Source organism: Schistocerca gregaria, chromosome 3 (assembly GCF_023897955.1).
Source record: "Schistocerca gregaria isolate iqSchGreg1 chromosome 3, iqSchGreg1.2, whole genome shotgun sequence".
Lineage (NCBI taxonomy): Eukaryota > Metazoa > Arthropoda > Insecta > Orthoptera > Acrididae > Schistocerca > Schistocerca gregaria.
The window spans coordinates 875533479-875547404 of record NC_064922.1 but is presented as its reverse complement, the minus strand read 5'-3'; the positions used below and the strand labels follow the sequence as shown (position 1 = coordinate 875547404).

The 13926-nt window shown below is 39.9% G+C and overlaps 1 long non-coding RNA gene across 1 annotated transcript in view; it reads left to right on the top strand.

The window, feature by feature from the left end:
* The window catches only part of LOC126354965 (uncharacterized), a 95680-nt gene extending 94319 nt beyond the window's left edge, over positions 1–1361 (top strand). Inside the window, exon 4 of the long non-coding RNA XR_007565423.1 lies at positions 1059–1361. This is a non-coding gene — a long non-coding RNA (uncharacterized LOC126354965). The remainder of the gene's footprint in view (positions 1–1058) is intronic.
* Positions 1362–13926: the final 12565 nt, after the last annotated feature.

Below are 13926 nucleotides of genomic sequence, written 5' to 3'. Positions count from 1 at the left end.
CGAAAAGTCTCGGAGAAAACCTTTCTATTTCAGAGGTATGAGCTCCGTTCTTCACCCAACAAAGAATAGTCTGAAAAACGAAAAACTAGTGCTTTACCTTTGAAGAGAAACATTACATATTCATGTCAATAGTGTGGTGTTTCTTTTTGTTTGGAGTGTTCTAAGAAGGTCTACAAGATCATGAAGGATGAAAGTGGCTTAGATATGATTGACGGCCTCATAAGAATACGTGATTACTTTCTACTTCAACTTTTAAAATTAAACAGTAGCGTTGTTTCTCTCTTCATAGATAGACTGCACTAGTTCCTCTTCGATGAAAAGATGAATAGCGAAGTCAAAGCTGATTTCACATAGAATTTCTCATAACTGAAATGTGTTTTCCTAAATAGATGTTGTGAATCTATAATATTATCTTCCACATAACTATGTGGGAAAAGTAACTATTTACAGTTATTTTAGTAATGCATAAGGCAAAAATGTACTTCAAATTTTCCTGTGTTTTAATTGTTTAATTGTTTTAAGACTTGCAAAATTTAAAAAAAAAATTTCTGTGTGGTCTGCTTCCAAGAAGTGTGCTGAACAATGGAAGTCATCAAAATATATATGCACTGAAACAATAGCTTTGTATACAAAAAATAAAAATGCGGTCTGAGAGACTCCTCCATAGTGATTGTGTTGCTGTCGTCATCATTAGTAGTTGAGGGTTTTGCAGATCCACCTCAACCAGTATCCGAGCGAAAATTGCAAACAAAACTGCATCCTACAGTCGCATTCCTCGAAAAAAAGCCATTGCTCGCAGTTCATTGGTCACACATGCAGATGCACATGTTCAGTGGGCCAAGCCACAGAGTGGGGAGTAGCTGACTAAAGGCGTATATTGTGTGGTACGAGAAATCGTGATTTTGGAGGAGGAGGTCCAGACCAAAGGTGGTTCTATGATATTTAGGGGCTATTATCCGTACAATCACCTGGGCCCACTCATTCTCGTTACAATTCATATGAATCAGGTTCTTTAGTTTAACATTCTTCCTGACAAAATATTACCCTTTCTGTTACAGCGTAAAGCCAGCGCTGGCACGCCAGTAGGGAACGACAGAGAAGAGAAGGCTGTGAGAAGAAGTCAGCCAATAGCACAAGAACGCGAAAGCAGCGGCCCCTACGTCAAGAGGATATAAGCGCTTCGCCTGACTGGCAACGTCCACTTCAGTTGCAGCTTCAAGATTAGCCACTTCGATAGCAGCTTCAACGTTCGCCACCTCGAGAGCACTTCAGGACAGGCTTTTGTCAGTTATAGATCAGCAGTCACTGCAAAGTCTGACTATTTCGTATGTCGCCTTCGCTTGCGACACATCTGTGTAATTGCCAATGTTAAGAATTGTATTTGATTAATTGTAATAAAACTCATTCGTACGAGCTGTTACATTGTTTGTCTAGCGAAACCGAGTAGGCAAGATTCCTAGACACAACTACATTGACGACGAGGGTGGTCCAAAACAGTGACGACGAGGCTTGTCCAAAACACTTTCTTCTACAAGTTCGTCGTGAGCGTGCTGTGGGTACATCCGGCTTCTGAGATGATAACGGCTGTGTTCACAGGCTGTCGGCATTCTCTTCTGATCTGCCGAGCATTCAGGCGTCGTATCGCATCCTGAATGGCCCGCTAAATAACTTCATCTTAAACTTATAGGAAATTTCTGCGACTATCTTCAGTAGCGAGTGAAACCTCTCATTCTTCCTGCACTCTGGTAGAATGTGTGAAACATTACATGGCCGCTAGCTGCGCAGACATTTCGTTCTCAAATCAGGAAATATTCTCTAACTGTGATACCAATCTGATTAAACATTTGATGTATCTTTAGCACAAAATTATTATATTTTTTTATTTTTCTACTTTTCACTCATATGTTTGCGATGTAGCGAGACAGAAATGTTATGGAATTAGCACAAATATTCTAGTCAATTAAAATAAGTTGTTTTAGTGATTTGACTGAGAGCTGTTGTTGCGGTCTTCAGTCCTGAGACTGGTTTGATGCAACTCCCATGCTACTCTATCCTGTGCAAGCTCCTTCATCTCACAGTACCTACTGCAACCCACATCCTTCTTAATCTGTTTATTTTATTCATCTCTTGGTCTCCCTCTACGATTTTTACCCTCCACGTTGCCCTCCAATACTAAATTGGTGGTCCCTTGATCACTCAGAATATGCCCTACCAACCGATCCCTTCCTCTAGTCAAGTTGTGCCACAAATTTCTCTTCTCTCCAATTCCATTCAATACCTCCTCATTAATTATGTGATTTACCCATCTAATCTTGAACATTCTTCTGTGGCACCACATTTCGAAAGCTTCTATTCTCTTCTTGTCCAAACTATTTATCGTCCAAATTTCACTTCCACACATGGCCACACTCCATACACATACTTTCAGAAATGACTTCCTGACACTTAAATCTATACTCGATGTTAACAAATTTCTCTTCTTCAGAAACGCTTTCCTTGCCATTGACCGTCAACATTTTATATCCTCTCTACTTCGACCATCATCAGTTATTTTGCTCCCCAAACAGCAAAACTCCTTTACTACTTTAAGTGTCTCATTTCCTAATCAAATTCCCGCAACATCACCTGACTACATTCGACTACATTCCATTATTCTCGTTTTCCTTCTGTTGATGTTCATCTTATATCCTCCTTTCAAGACACTGTCCATTGCTTTTAACTGCTCTAACAAGTCCTTTGCTGTCTCTGATAGAATTACAATGTCTACGGCGAACCTCAAAGTTTTTATTTCTTCTCCATGGATATTAATACCTACTCCGAATTTTTCTTTTGTTTCCTTTACCGCTTGCTCAATACACAGATTGAATAACATTGGGGAGAGGCTACAACCCTGTATCACTCCCTTACCAACCACTGCTTCCCTTTCATGCCCCTTGACTCTTATAACTGCCGTCTGGTTTCCGTACAAATTGTAAATAGCCTTTCACTCCCGGTATTTTACCCCTGCCACCTTCAGAATTTGAAAGAGAGAATTCCAGTCAACATTGTCAAAAGCTTTCTCTAAGTCTAAAAATGCTAGAAACGTAGGTTTGCCTTCCTTAATCTATTTTCTAAGATTAGTCGTAGGGTCAGTATTGCCTCACGTGTTCCAACATTTCTACGGAATCCAAACTGATCTTCCCCGATGTCGGCTTCTACTAATTTTTCCATTCGTCTGCAAAGAATTCGTGTTAGTAATTTGCAGCCGTGGCTTATTAAACTGATAGTTCGGTAATTTTCGCATCTGTCAACAACTGTTTTCTTTGAGATTGGAATTATTATATTCTTCTTGAAGTCTGAGGGTATTTCGCCTGTTTCATACGTCTTGCTCACTAGATGGTACAGTTTTGTTAGGCCTGGCTCTCCCAAGGCTGTCATTAGTTCTAATGGGTTGTTGTCTACTCCTGGGGCCTTGTTTCGACTTAGGTCTTTCAGTGCTCTGTCAAATTCTTCGCGCAGTATCATATCTCCTATTTCATCTCCATCTACATTCTCTTCCATTTCTATAATATCGTGCTCAAGAACATCGCCCTTGTATAGACCCTCTATATACTCCTTCCACTTTTCTGCTTTCCCTTCTTTGCTTATTTCTGGATTTCCATCTGATATTCTTGCAGGTCGTTCTCTTTTCTCCAAAGATCCATTTAATTTTCCTGTAGGCAGTATCGATCTTACCCCTGGCGAGACAAGCCTCTACATCCTTACATTTGTCCTCTAGCCATCCCAGCTTAGCCATTTAGCACTTCCTGTCGATCTCACTTTTGAGACGTTTGTATTCTTTTTGCCTGCTTCATTTATTGCATTTCTGTATTTTCTCATTTCGTCAATTAAATTTAATATATTTTCTGTTACCTCGTCTTTTTACCTACTTCATCCTCTGCTACCTTCACTATTTCGTCTCTCAAAGCTAACCATTCTGCTTCTACTGTATTCCTTTCCCCCATTCTTGTGAATCGTTGCCTAGTGCTTTCCCTCAAACTCTGGTTCTTTCGGTTTATCCAGGTCCCATCTCCTCAATTTACCACCTTCTTGCAGATTCTTCAGTTTTAATCTACAGTTCATAACCAATAGGTTGTGGTTAGAGTCCACATCTGCCCCTGGAAATGTCTTACAATTTAAAACCTGGTTCCTGAATCTCTGTCTTACCATTACATAATCTATGTGATTCCTTCCAGTATCTCCAGGCTTCTTCCACGTATACAATCGTCTTTCATGATTCTTGAACGAAGTGTTAGCTATGATTAAGTTATGCTCTATGCAAAATTCTATCAGGCGGCTTCCTCTTCCATTCCTCACTCCCATTTCATATTCACCAACTACATGTCCTTCTCTTCCTTTTCCTACTGTCGAGTTCCAGTCACCCATGACTATTAAATTTTCGTCTGCCTTCACTATGTGAATAATTTCTTTTATTTCATCATACATTTCATCAATCTCTTCGTCATCTGCGGAGCTAGAGACCTATATAACTTTTTAATGTTTACTGAAAGATGCAAAACAATTTCGGCGATACACTCAGAAATTGATCGATGCAAAAGAACTTATTGTGATGATTGCAGAGAAAATTAAAGGCTGTTCTTCCTGGTCAAATTTTTTTAACCTTCATCATTTGCATTGAACTGCTGCAGATTAACAAAGACAAAGACGTAAGTGCAAGATTGTGTGAGAATTACAGTAAGTGAAGTGCAAATGAAATTTGCTGCAGTTGATCATATCTCTGCTTTGTGAATACGCTGTATCCTAATGACAATTATAACAGTTTTGGAAGGGTTTAAAAGGAACACCGATCTCAGACGCGTTTAGGTACTGAATTAAATTCAGTGGCGACAAGTGAAATTTTCTGCCGGACCAGGGCTCGGACCTGGAGTACCCATATTACACGAGCGGTCGTCTTAATCGCTTCGGCTATCTGGACACGCTTTCTGTCTAACCCGGATCTCAACTCGTCGCAGACTGCACATGTAGCATCCACAGCCAATTATACTTGTTGCTCACAGCTTTGCCTGATGCCTGGAAGAGTCTGGATATAAAGTGCTTCCTGCCTGAATTTATTATTACCGTCAAGGTACATATATGTTATTATATGTGTGGTGTCTGTCCTGTTGAACATGTCTAACAGAACAGACACTGCAATATAACGATTCTCACAGGATTTCTGTGTCAAGTGCAATAAAATACTCATTATATTCACATTCTGTAAGTAAGTGATGGCACTGGTTCAATAACCAGATAAGTCGCATTAACACAATTAAGAGTAAACAAAAATAAATAAACTCTACACAGATTGAAAAAATTTTGTTCGGTCTTGTCTTGTCTCAAATTTTGTGCAGGCCACCGGCTCACTATAATAACTTATGACATAACAATGATTTAGTATGATATTTATTGAATTTAAAAAATCGGACTTATCTCTCTCTTGCATCAAACAACTGTGTTTTATGTCCAACAGATAAAGAAAGAACCAAAAAAACAATAACTATTAATACTTTACAAGTTACTGAATATTTTGAGGAGTCCGTGAGTTAAAAATTATGGACACCCTAATAAAAGTCATGGCTGTGGAAAGGTTAATATGAAGTTCATTATGGTTCTCCTTCAACTTGACGCAGCATCTGTAATAGTCCTGTCACAGACCAGCTTATCATAAAATTCCATGTCTGAGACTGGCACACACTTTTTGACAAGCTTCATTGTGTCTTTATACTTCTTAGTTTTAACTAACACAGTCACGAAGTTTTTTCTCAGTAAAAGTCGACATAGTTGTGATTTTATGAATGGTGAAATCACGATAAATAAGCGTAATCACGATGCACTGCTCGAGTTCTGTGGAGTATTCAAAGAACCTGTACTTTGTCATTAGCACTCTTAATGTTAGAGTGACACAGCTTTTTTTAAATGGGACGAGAAGTTTAAAAGCAGACCCTGTGAAACATGAACCACAGTGAACCTCTTGGGTGGATTTTCGATTAACTTTCTTCCAGTCATTTGGTAGGGAAAACCGTTCACGTTTCATTCTTTCTTTGCAAACTAACCCAAAGCTACGGCCACAGGATAAAAAGCTGTGACGAGGGAGAGGAAAAGCGTGAGTTAGTGTCTTGTCTTGAGACGTCCTTCAAGCATTTCTGTCTACAGATACTTCACTTTGTTTTGAGCACTACAGTTGTCCGTAAATACATGCAAAAAGCACAATAACGAATGTGAAATACTGTTTACAAGTTGCAATGTTACGTAAATTCAATAAAATAAATAAATGTCTTTTTGTTAAAGCATGACATTCTGTACACAGAGATGCCCTCCAGTAATACCGGTGTTCTGTTCTACTCTTTTCACATGCCACAATCTGTTTACTATTTGGTGCAATGACAAGAAAGTCTCGGATGTATCTGGTTCTTCACATAAACAGCCGACGTTGACAAGTCTGTCTCCTATGTTATTCTGAATTGGTCTGAACACGTCACAATCGAGCAATTTTCAAACTATGCAATGGTAGTAAAGTCTGATTTTGGCCAAAAGTAGATATATCTGATTACTGAACCAATGCCTTCAATTCCTCTCAGTATGTGGGCACAGCATTTCAGCAGTCACTTCACAACAATATTCATTTCTTCCCTTTATTATGTGACAGGTGCTATTTCACGAAGAAAAATGGATTTTTTTTAAATCAGCAGATTCTTGGGCGACGTACATTCAGGGCGTTTAATAGTTTTTAATTAGATTGTACATTGTTTTGACCTGTGGGATCTGTCAACAGTCGTAAGTAATCTTACCATAGTGACAGCTTCTGCGATACAGGGCTTAAAGTACTTCGTGAAAAACAAGAGAAATGTATCTTTTGGCTAGAACAAGTAACGATCCTGCTTTAATTGCACACTACAAAAACTACTAAAAATTACTAAGAAAGGTTACTAAAAATCGAAGAACATTCACATAATGTCAAATATAAGTGATCAAGGCAATAGACTTCAGACTATATAGGACGCACTGAGACTTTAGACAGGACAATCGGTCACACAACAAGATGAAATCACTACCGAACCGAATAGAGGGGCTATAAATGATGAGTCACAGGCAGCAAATGTATTTAATAATAGTTTCTTAAATATAGTAGAAAGTATAGGGGAAAACAGTTCAAGAGAAAAATCATAGAGGTATGTTGAAAAAGCAACTCTCAAAATTAAATTATACGACTGTATCACCAACTCCTCCTTCTAAAATTAAGAAAATTATACTTTCTCTCAAAAATAAAAGCTGATCTGGTTCTGACGGTGCTTCCAATAGAGTATTGAAGATATGTTCCCATACCATAAATAGGTAATGCATCACTAACTCAGGGCGTTTTTCCAGAGAGAGTGAAATATGCTGTTGTTAAACAGCTCTTTAAGAAAGGTGGCAAGAGAGATGTCAATAACTATCGACCTGTTTCGCTGTTGACGTCATTTTCTAAAAGTTTTGGGAAGGTAATGTGTTCTTGAATTGTATGTCGCCTTACCAACGACAATATCCTCACCAAATCACAGTTTGGGGTTTCAGAAGGGTTGCTCTGCTGAGAATGCCATTTACATGATCACCCTCCAGACTTAACGAGCATTAAGTAATAGAAAGCGCTGGTTGGTTTCTTCTGTGACCTATCTAAGGCGTTTGACTGTGTGAATCACAGTACTCTCCTAGATAAACTACTTATAAAAGCACTTTGATGGGTAACCAAGCAATGGATAGTGTCGCATCTAATCAAAAGAATACGAAAGTCCCCCTTAGTAATTCAACAAATATAATACGGGGTCATAATTCTGTTCTGATTGGTGAGAAATTAAAATTACGTACAGGGTTCTCCGAGGCCCAATTTTATGTCGACTATTGTTCTTCGTGTAAGTAGACGATCTTCCGCCTAAAATACAACAAGCAGAATTAGTTCTTTTTTCAGATTACACTAGTATTATAACAAATTCAAGCATACACACAGAAACAGAAGAAAAAGTAAACAATGCTCTTAAAAGTACCTTTCAATGGTTTTCTGCGAATGGTCTCGCCCTCAATTTTATAAAGACACAACAGTTCAGATCTGCAGATCTAGGGATGCTAAAGGTATGACCAGTGTAACACAAGGTGAGAAAATAATAAATAAGACGGAAACTTCAGAATTCTTAAGTGTTCATATTGATGAGAATTTAAATTGGAAAAAGCGCATTCTGAAACTCCTAAAACAACTTCGTTCAGCCATATTTTCACTTAGAACCATTCAAATCTTGAGGACAGACAAGTGAGTAAGTTGACATATTTTGCATATTTTCATTCAATAATATCATGTGGAATAATGTTCTGAGATAACTCATCAGTAAGAAAGAAAATCTCCATTGCGCAAAAACGTGGTATAAGAACAATGTGTGGTGCTCGCTCACGATCATCCTGTAGACATCTGTTGAACGAGTTGGGAATCCCGAGTACTGCTTCACAGTGTATTTATTCCCTCATCACTTTTGTTGTGTATCATCAACTACAGTTCAAAAGGAACAATGATGTACCGTAATTGCAATCCCAGAAGGAAAAACGACATTCATTACTCCACATTAAGATAGTTTTTAGTACAAAAAGGGGTGCATGTTGCTGCAAGAAAAATTGTTGATTACTTACCCACTGAGGTAAAATGTCCCAGTAAAGTAAAATTTGAAAACAAACTGAGAGAGTTTCTCTTTGACAATTCCTTCTATTCTGTAGAATAATGTCTATTCAGTGATGTGTAAAAAGTGATGGATAGGAATAGCTAACTCACAGCTGTATATCTTTCTTGTTTTTGTAAGAAAAATGTTAAGAATGTAAGTATATGTACAAATCAATTTGCGATGTCAGTGTGAAATGACCCGTACCACATCATTACGTCCTATCGTGCAAAACGATCTGTGGGACCTCTAAGTAACTAGCAGGGACGATCTTCTTAAAATATTGGCAGCACTGCCCAGTCTGACTTGAGGAACACTAGAGACACAGGTAGCAGATCGCTTGTGGCTATCAGTTGCAGCGGTCCGAGGTTGCAAGTAGGAAGCCGCAAGGAACCCGGAGTCCTTGGCCGGGACAAGGAAGCAACCCGACACCCAGACCCAGGGCTGGGGAGACCGCGACGCTCCGCCAGGCCGCTGGCTCGGGTTCTGAGCTCCCCAGGTCAGGAAAACTAATAATCAGCTTCTGTTCTTCGACACAGTTCCTCTGCAGGATGATACTCTCCGGAGAAACGATCGTTGTTGTTGTTGTGGTCTTCAGTCCTGAGACTGGTTTGATGCAGCTCTCCATGCTACTCTATCCTGCGCAAGCTTCTTCACCTCCCAGTACTTACTGCAACCTACATCCTTCTGAATCTGTTTAGTGTATTCATCTCTTCGTCTCCCTCTACGTTTTTTACCCTCCACACTGCCCTCCAATACTAAATTTTCGATCCCTTGATGCCTCAGAACATGTCCTACCAACTGGTCCCTTCTTCTTGCCAATTTGTGCCACAAATACCTCTTCTCCCCAATTCTGTTCAATACCTCCTCATTAGTTATGTGATCTGCCCATCTAATCTTACCCGCACTTCTATTTTTTTTTATTCATTATTAAACCTACACCTGCATTACCCCTATTTGATTTTGTATTTATAACCCTGTATTCACCTGACCAAAAGTCTTGTTCCTCCTGCCACCGAACTTCACTAATTCCCACTAGTTTACCTAAATTGCTCAATTCAAATGCTGGCACTGTCGATTTCGTTCCCCATTATTCCCCAGTCAGCGCTTGTGCCCCATCGACAATGACTTCGTCGTCTGCAAGACGAATTTTCTTTCCTTCGGAGAAACTGGCAGAAGAACTTTTCCTCTCTTTTAAGAAATAAAGAAAGAAATAAAAAAGTACTAGCTCCCAGGCAAATTAAACATGTGTACAGAATCGAACTCTGATCCCTGCCTTTCGTGATCATTACTTTTCCAAATGAAATGCCCTAGCATGCCTCATGCTGTAACGTTCCTGCTGGCTGACTTCAACGATTCCTTCAGTCGTTATTGTTTATACCGAACTAATACCATTTTCGTAAGTGCAACTCGTCGTCTCTATTATGGAATTAGCTGGTACGAGGCGGAGGAAAACACAACAACGTATGGTTATACCGGTAGATTGCTGAAATAAATTATCTCGAATACCTTACTGATTCTTTTGCTTTCTTTCTCTCTCGAATTTCAAATTCGTTGGAGAAGACGGACCGAATTTAAAATCGCATATACGAGGGTCACTCCAAAGGAAATGCACACTATTTTTTTTAATCCATCTTTTATTCTACATGTTTAAAAGTTTTACTGTGCGTAGATACATCCTTTAGGAACAATATTTTCATTTCTCCACATAATTTTCTTCCCTCTCAACTGCCTTACGCCATCTTGGAACCAGCGCCTGTATACCCGCACGGTAAAATTCTGGACCAACCTGTTGGGGCCACTATTTGGCAGTGTGCACAAACCTTGTCCCACGAAGAGAGTCTTTCAGTTTCCCAAAGAGCTGATAGTCACATGGAGGCAGGTCACGACCGTAAAGCGGGTGTTTCAGTGTTGTCTCTCCGAGTTTTGTGATCGCTTCCGTTGTTTTTTGACTGACATGTGTCCGAGCAGCAGCAAAACATCCTGCTTTTGCAGATGTGGTCGAACACAACTCAGCCGAGCTTGAAGTTTCTTCAGTGCCATCTCATATGCATCAGAATTTATGGTGGTTCCACTTGGCATGATGTCCACAAGCAAGAGTCCTTTGGAATCGAAAAACACCGCAGCCATAACTTTTCCAGCAGAAGGTATGGTTTTGAATTTTTTTCTTGGGTGAATTGGCATGATGCCACTCCATTGATTGCCTCTTCGTGTCTGGTGAAAAATGATGCACCCATGTTTCATCACCTGTCACAATTCTTCCAAGAAATTCACCTCCAACATTCTCGTACTGTTCCAAAAGTTCGCTGCATACCGTTTTTCTTGTTTCTATGTAAGCCACTGTCAACATCCTGGGAACCCACTTGGCACAAACTTTTTTTAACGCCAACACTTTCAGTATTCTGCACTTCCTTACCCTGTCCCAACGTAGCGTGACCGTTCACTGTGATGCGTCTGTCAACAGTCACCAAGTCGTTAACTCTCTGCACATTGTCTGGAGTGTGTGCAGTACGAGGCCTGCCGGTGCGAGGACAATCCTCAATATTGCTGTGCCCGCTTTCATCGCGTAACCTGCTTGCCCACCGACTAACTGTACTGCGATCGACAGCAGCATCTCCATACACCTTTTTCAACCTCTTGTGGATGTTTCCCACTGTCTCATTTACACAGCACAGGAATTCTATGACAGCACGTTGCTTCTGACGAACGTCAAGTGTAGCAGCCGTCTTGAAGACATGCTGTGACGGCACCACTCACGGGAACAGGATGAACTAAGTTTGAAAACAAGCCGGTAGGATGTATCTACATACTGTAAAACTTTCACACATGCAGAATGAAAACTGTATTTTTACGAAAACAGTGTACATTTCTTTTGGAGTGACCCTCGTATTTACAAGCCAAAACAGTTGCTATTCGATCAATTAATCGGATGAATAGTTACTCAAACACACTCTGAGCCTATTTATTTATGGCTGTGGCGTACTTTATTAGATATACATTGTCTGGCAAAACAGGTGAAGCACCTATAAGGGGAGAGAGAAACGAAATAGCACTCACATTGAAAAATAACATCACAATGTCATAATATTGACACATGACAGGTTACACAAGGGGACATAGGATGTCCGTGATGTACTGTTGTACCGTCAAAGTTTCTTCAATCACTACGAGCCATGACCTGAATCCATATCTGCTGTGTCTCTCCAAAAGATTGGTCAGGCATGGTCGATCACACCACTGGCGACGAGTATACCTGCCCAAACGTTCTCATGCGGTCCAACATGATGCTACTGTCGCATCCGAATGTCCCACCTATGTGGATATTGCACGATTCGACCAGCCGGCTATATGGAGACCCGCAATGAGGCCGCTTTGAAATTCTTACAGGTGCTGACAACGCTGTCTCACACGAGTACGTAGCATCTCCGTGTTCTTTAGAGTGATCACTCAAAATCTAAAGCTATCCACGCCAGTTGTACAACCTACACTAAACTTGAACAACATTAATGCACCCCAGTGGTCGCTCTATCTATCACAGAGATTTGCAACTGTTATGATTTACGTACCTGCTAATGGTGTCCGAGTGTACGAAGTTACAGTGACATCAGACCATGTCATCGGGGTGCTCCCTATTTTTGTTAGGCAGTGTAAATTAAAACTGGTTCCAAATCCCCGATCCTGATCACGTTTTCCGTATGTTTACCTTACTTTAAAGACAGCTGCCGCAGCCGCAAATCTCCCCTCAAATATTCGCAACTGGAATCCCTTCTGCTACACTACCAGCTCGCCTGGTTTTGGTTGAGAAGGGCTGAGCTCAAAAACTTCCCTGGTCTCGAACAGCCATCTCTACCCTTTTGCTGTGGAGACTAGAACGTACATAATTTCAAAATAGGACCACACTCGGTTGAGACTGGTGTCGGATCATCGACTGCGATTTGCAGTAACATAGGTACCATACAAACGTCGAACAAGTCACCGACTGTGCTCTGTTATACAGCATGTCCCAGGAGGAATGGTCAGTATTCAGTGATATGACAGGAATGATCATTCGGAGCAAAGAAGTGCAATGAACTTGCGCCCTAAAATCTGTACTTTAAGAACTACGAGCACTTCTCCATCTTCCATACTGTGAAAAAAAATCTCTGCTACTGGAAACTCTCTGAATTCCGTATTCTGAGAGGTGGTAGTACGGACCAAACCAATAAAAAAATTCCAGTTTACATGGGCTTTAAAGTGTATACCGTAAGAGCTGTGAGCACTTGTTCATTTTTATTACTGTGAAGCAAATCTCTTCTACTGAACGAGTGCTCATATCTCTTAAGGTATGCATTTTATAGCCCATATTTACTACACAGTTTTTTATTATTTTGGCCCTTACTACCCTTCCCAGAAATAAGGAAACAGGGAGCAGATAGCACTTAAGCATGCATTTTTACGAGTGGCTCGCTGTCATTACATCACACCTATACGTCAATACCCTAGACAGCACAATTTATCACTGACACGCTCTTTTCACAGACGGTTTCCCAGTAACGACACTTTTTTTTTTTTACAGTTTAATGTGCAGGAAACAAAGTTTCATCTCTATAAACCCCAGCCGCTTCGATTCTGTTCTTCATTTTATCGAAAAATCAAAGGTATACTTTCACCGCCGTGGCTACTTTGACCGGTCATACACTAAAAGTTTTACAGCTCTCTTCTGGATCGCTTGAGGGTGTTAGTAGGTACCGTTTCGTAGTATGGCTAGATCAATGTATACTAGAACTTTGTATGAAAAAGAGTATTGTGCAAAATCAACTGATATCATTTAACAGTAAAGCCATCGGTGTTCTCAACTGTATTGTGTATGTTACTCGGTTAATTCTCAAAACAGATCACTGATTTGTTTTTGTTGCCATATAAATATCTGCCAGAATATTATAATTTCTGAGGTCATGTGCACGATTTTGTTTTGTTTTGGGGTTGCTTTAACTTCTGGTCATTGTTATTCCAGGATTACAGATAAATAAGTTATTAAACAGTGTTGATTAGGTTGCCATATGTAGCTGGGACCTCGCCGGGACACTCTAAGATGGGGGCATAGAAATGAAATAAAAAATATAATTAATTTATTTACTTTTTGTTTAGAACACAACTATATGGAACATGTTACGGCAGAAGTAGTAGGTAAACCATATTTTTCGGAAGATTTCAAATTTTTCAGAAAGCCTTTTTTCCCTTTTACGTATTTATA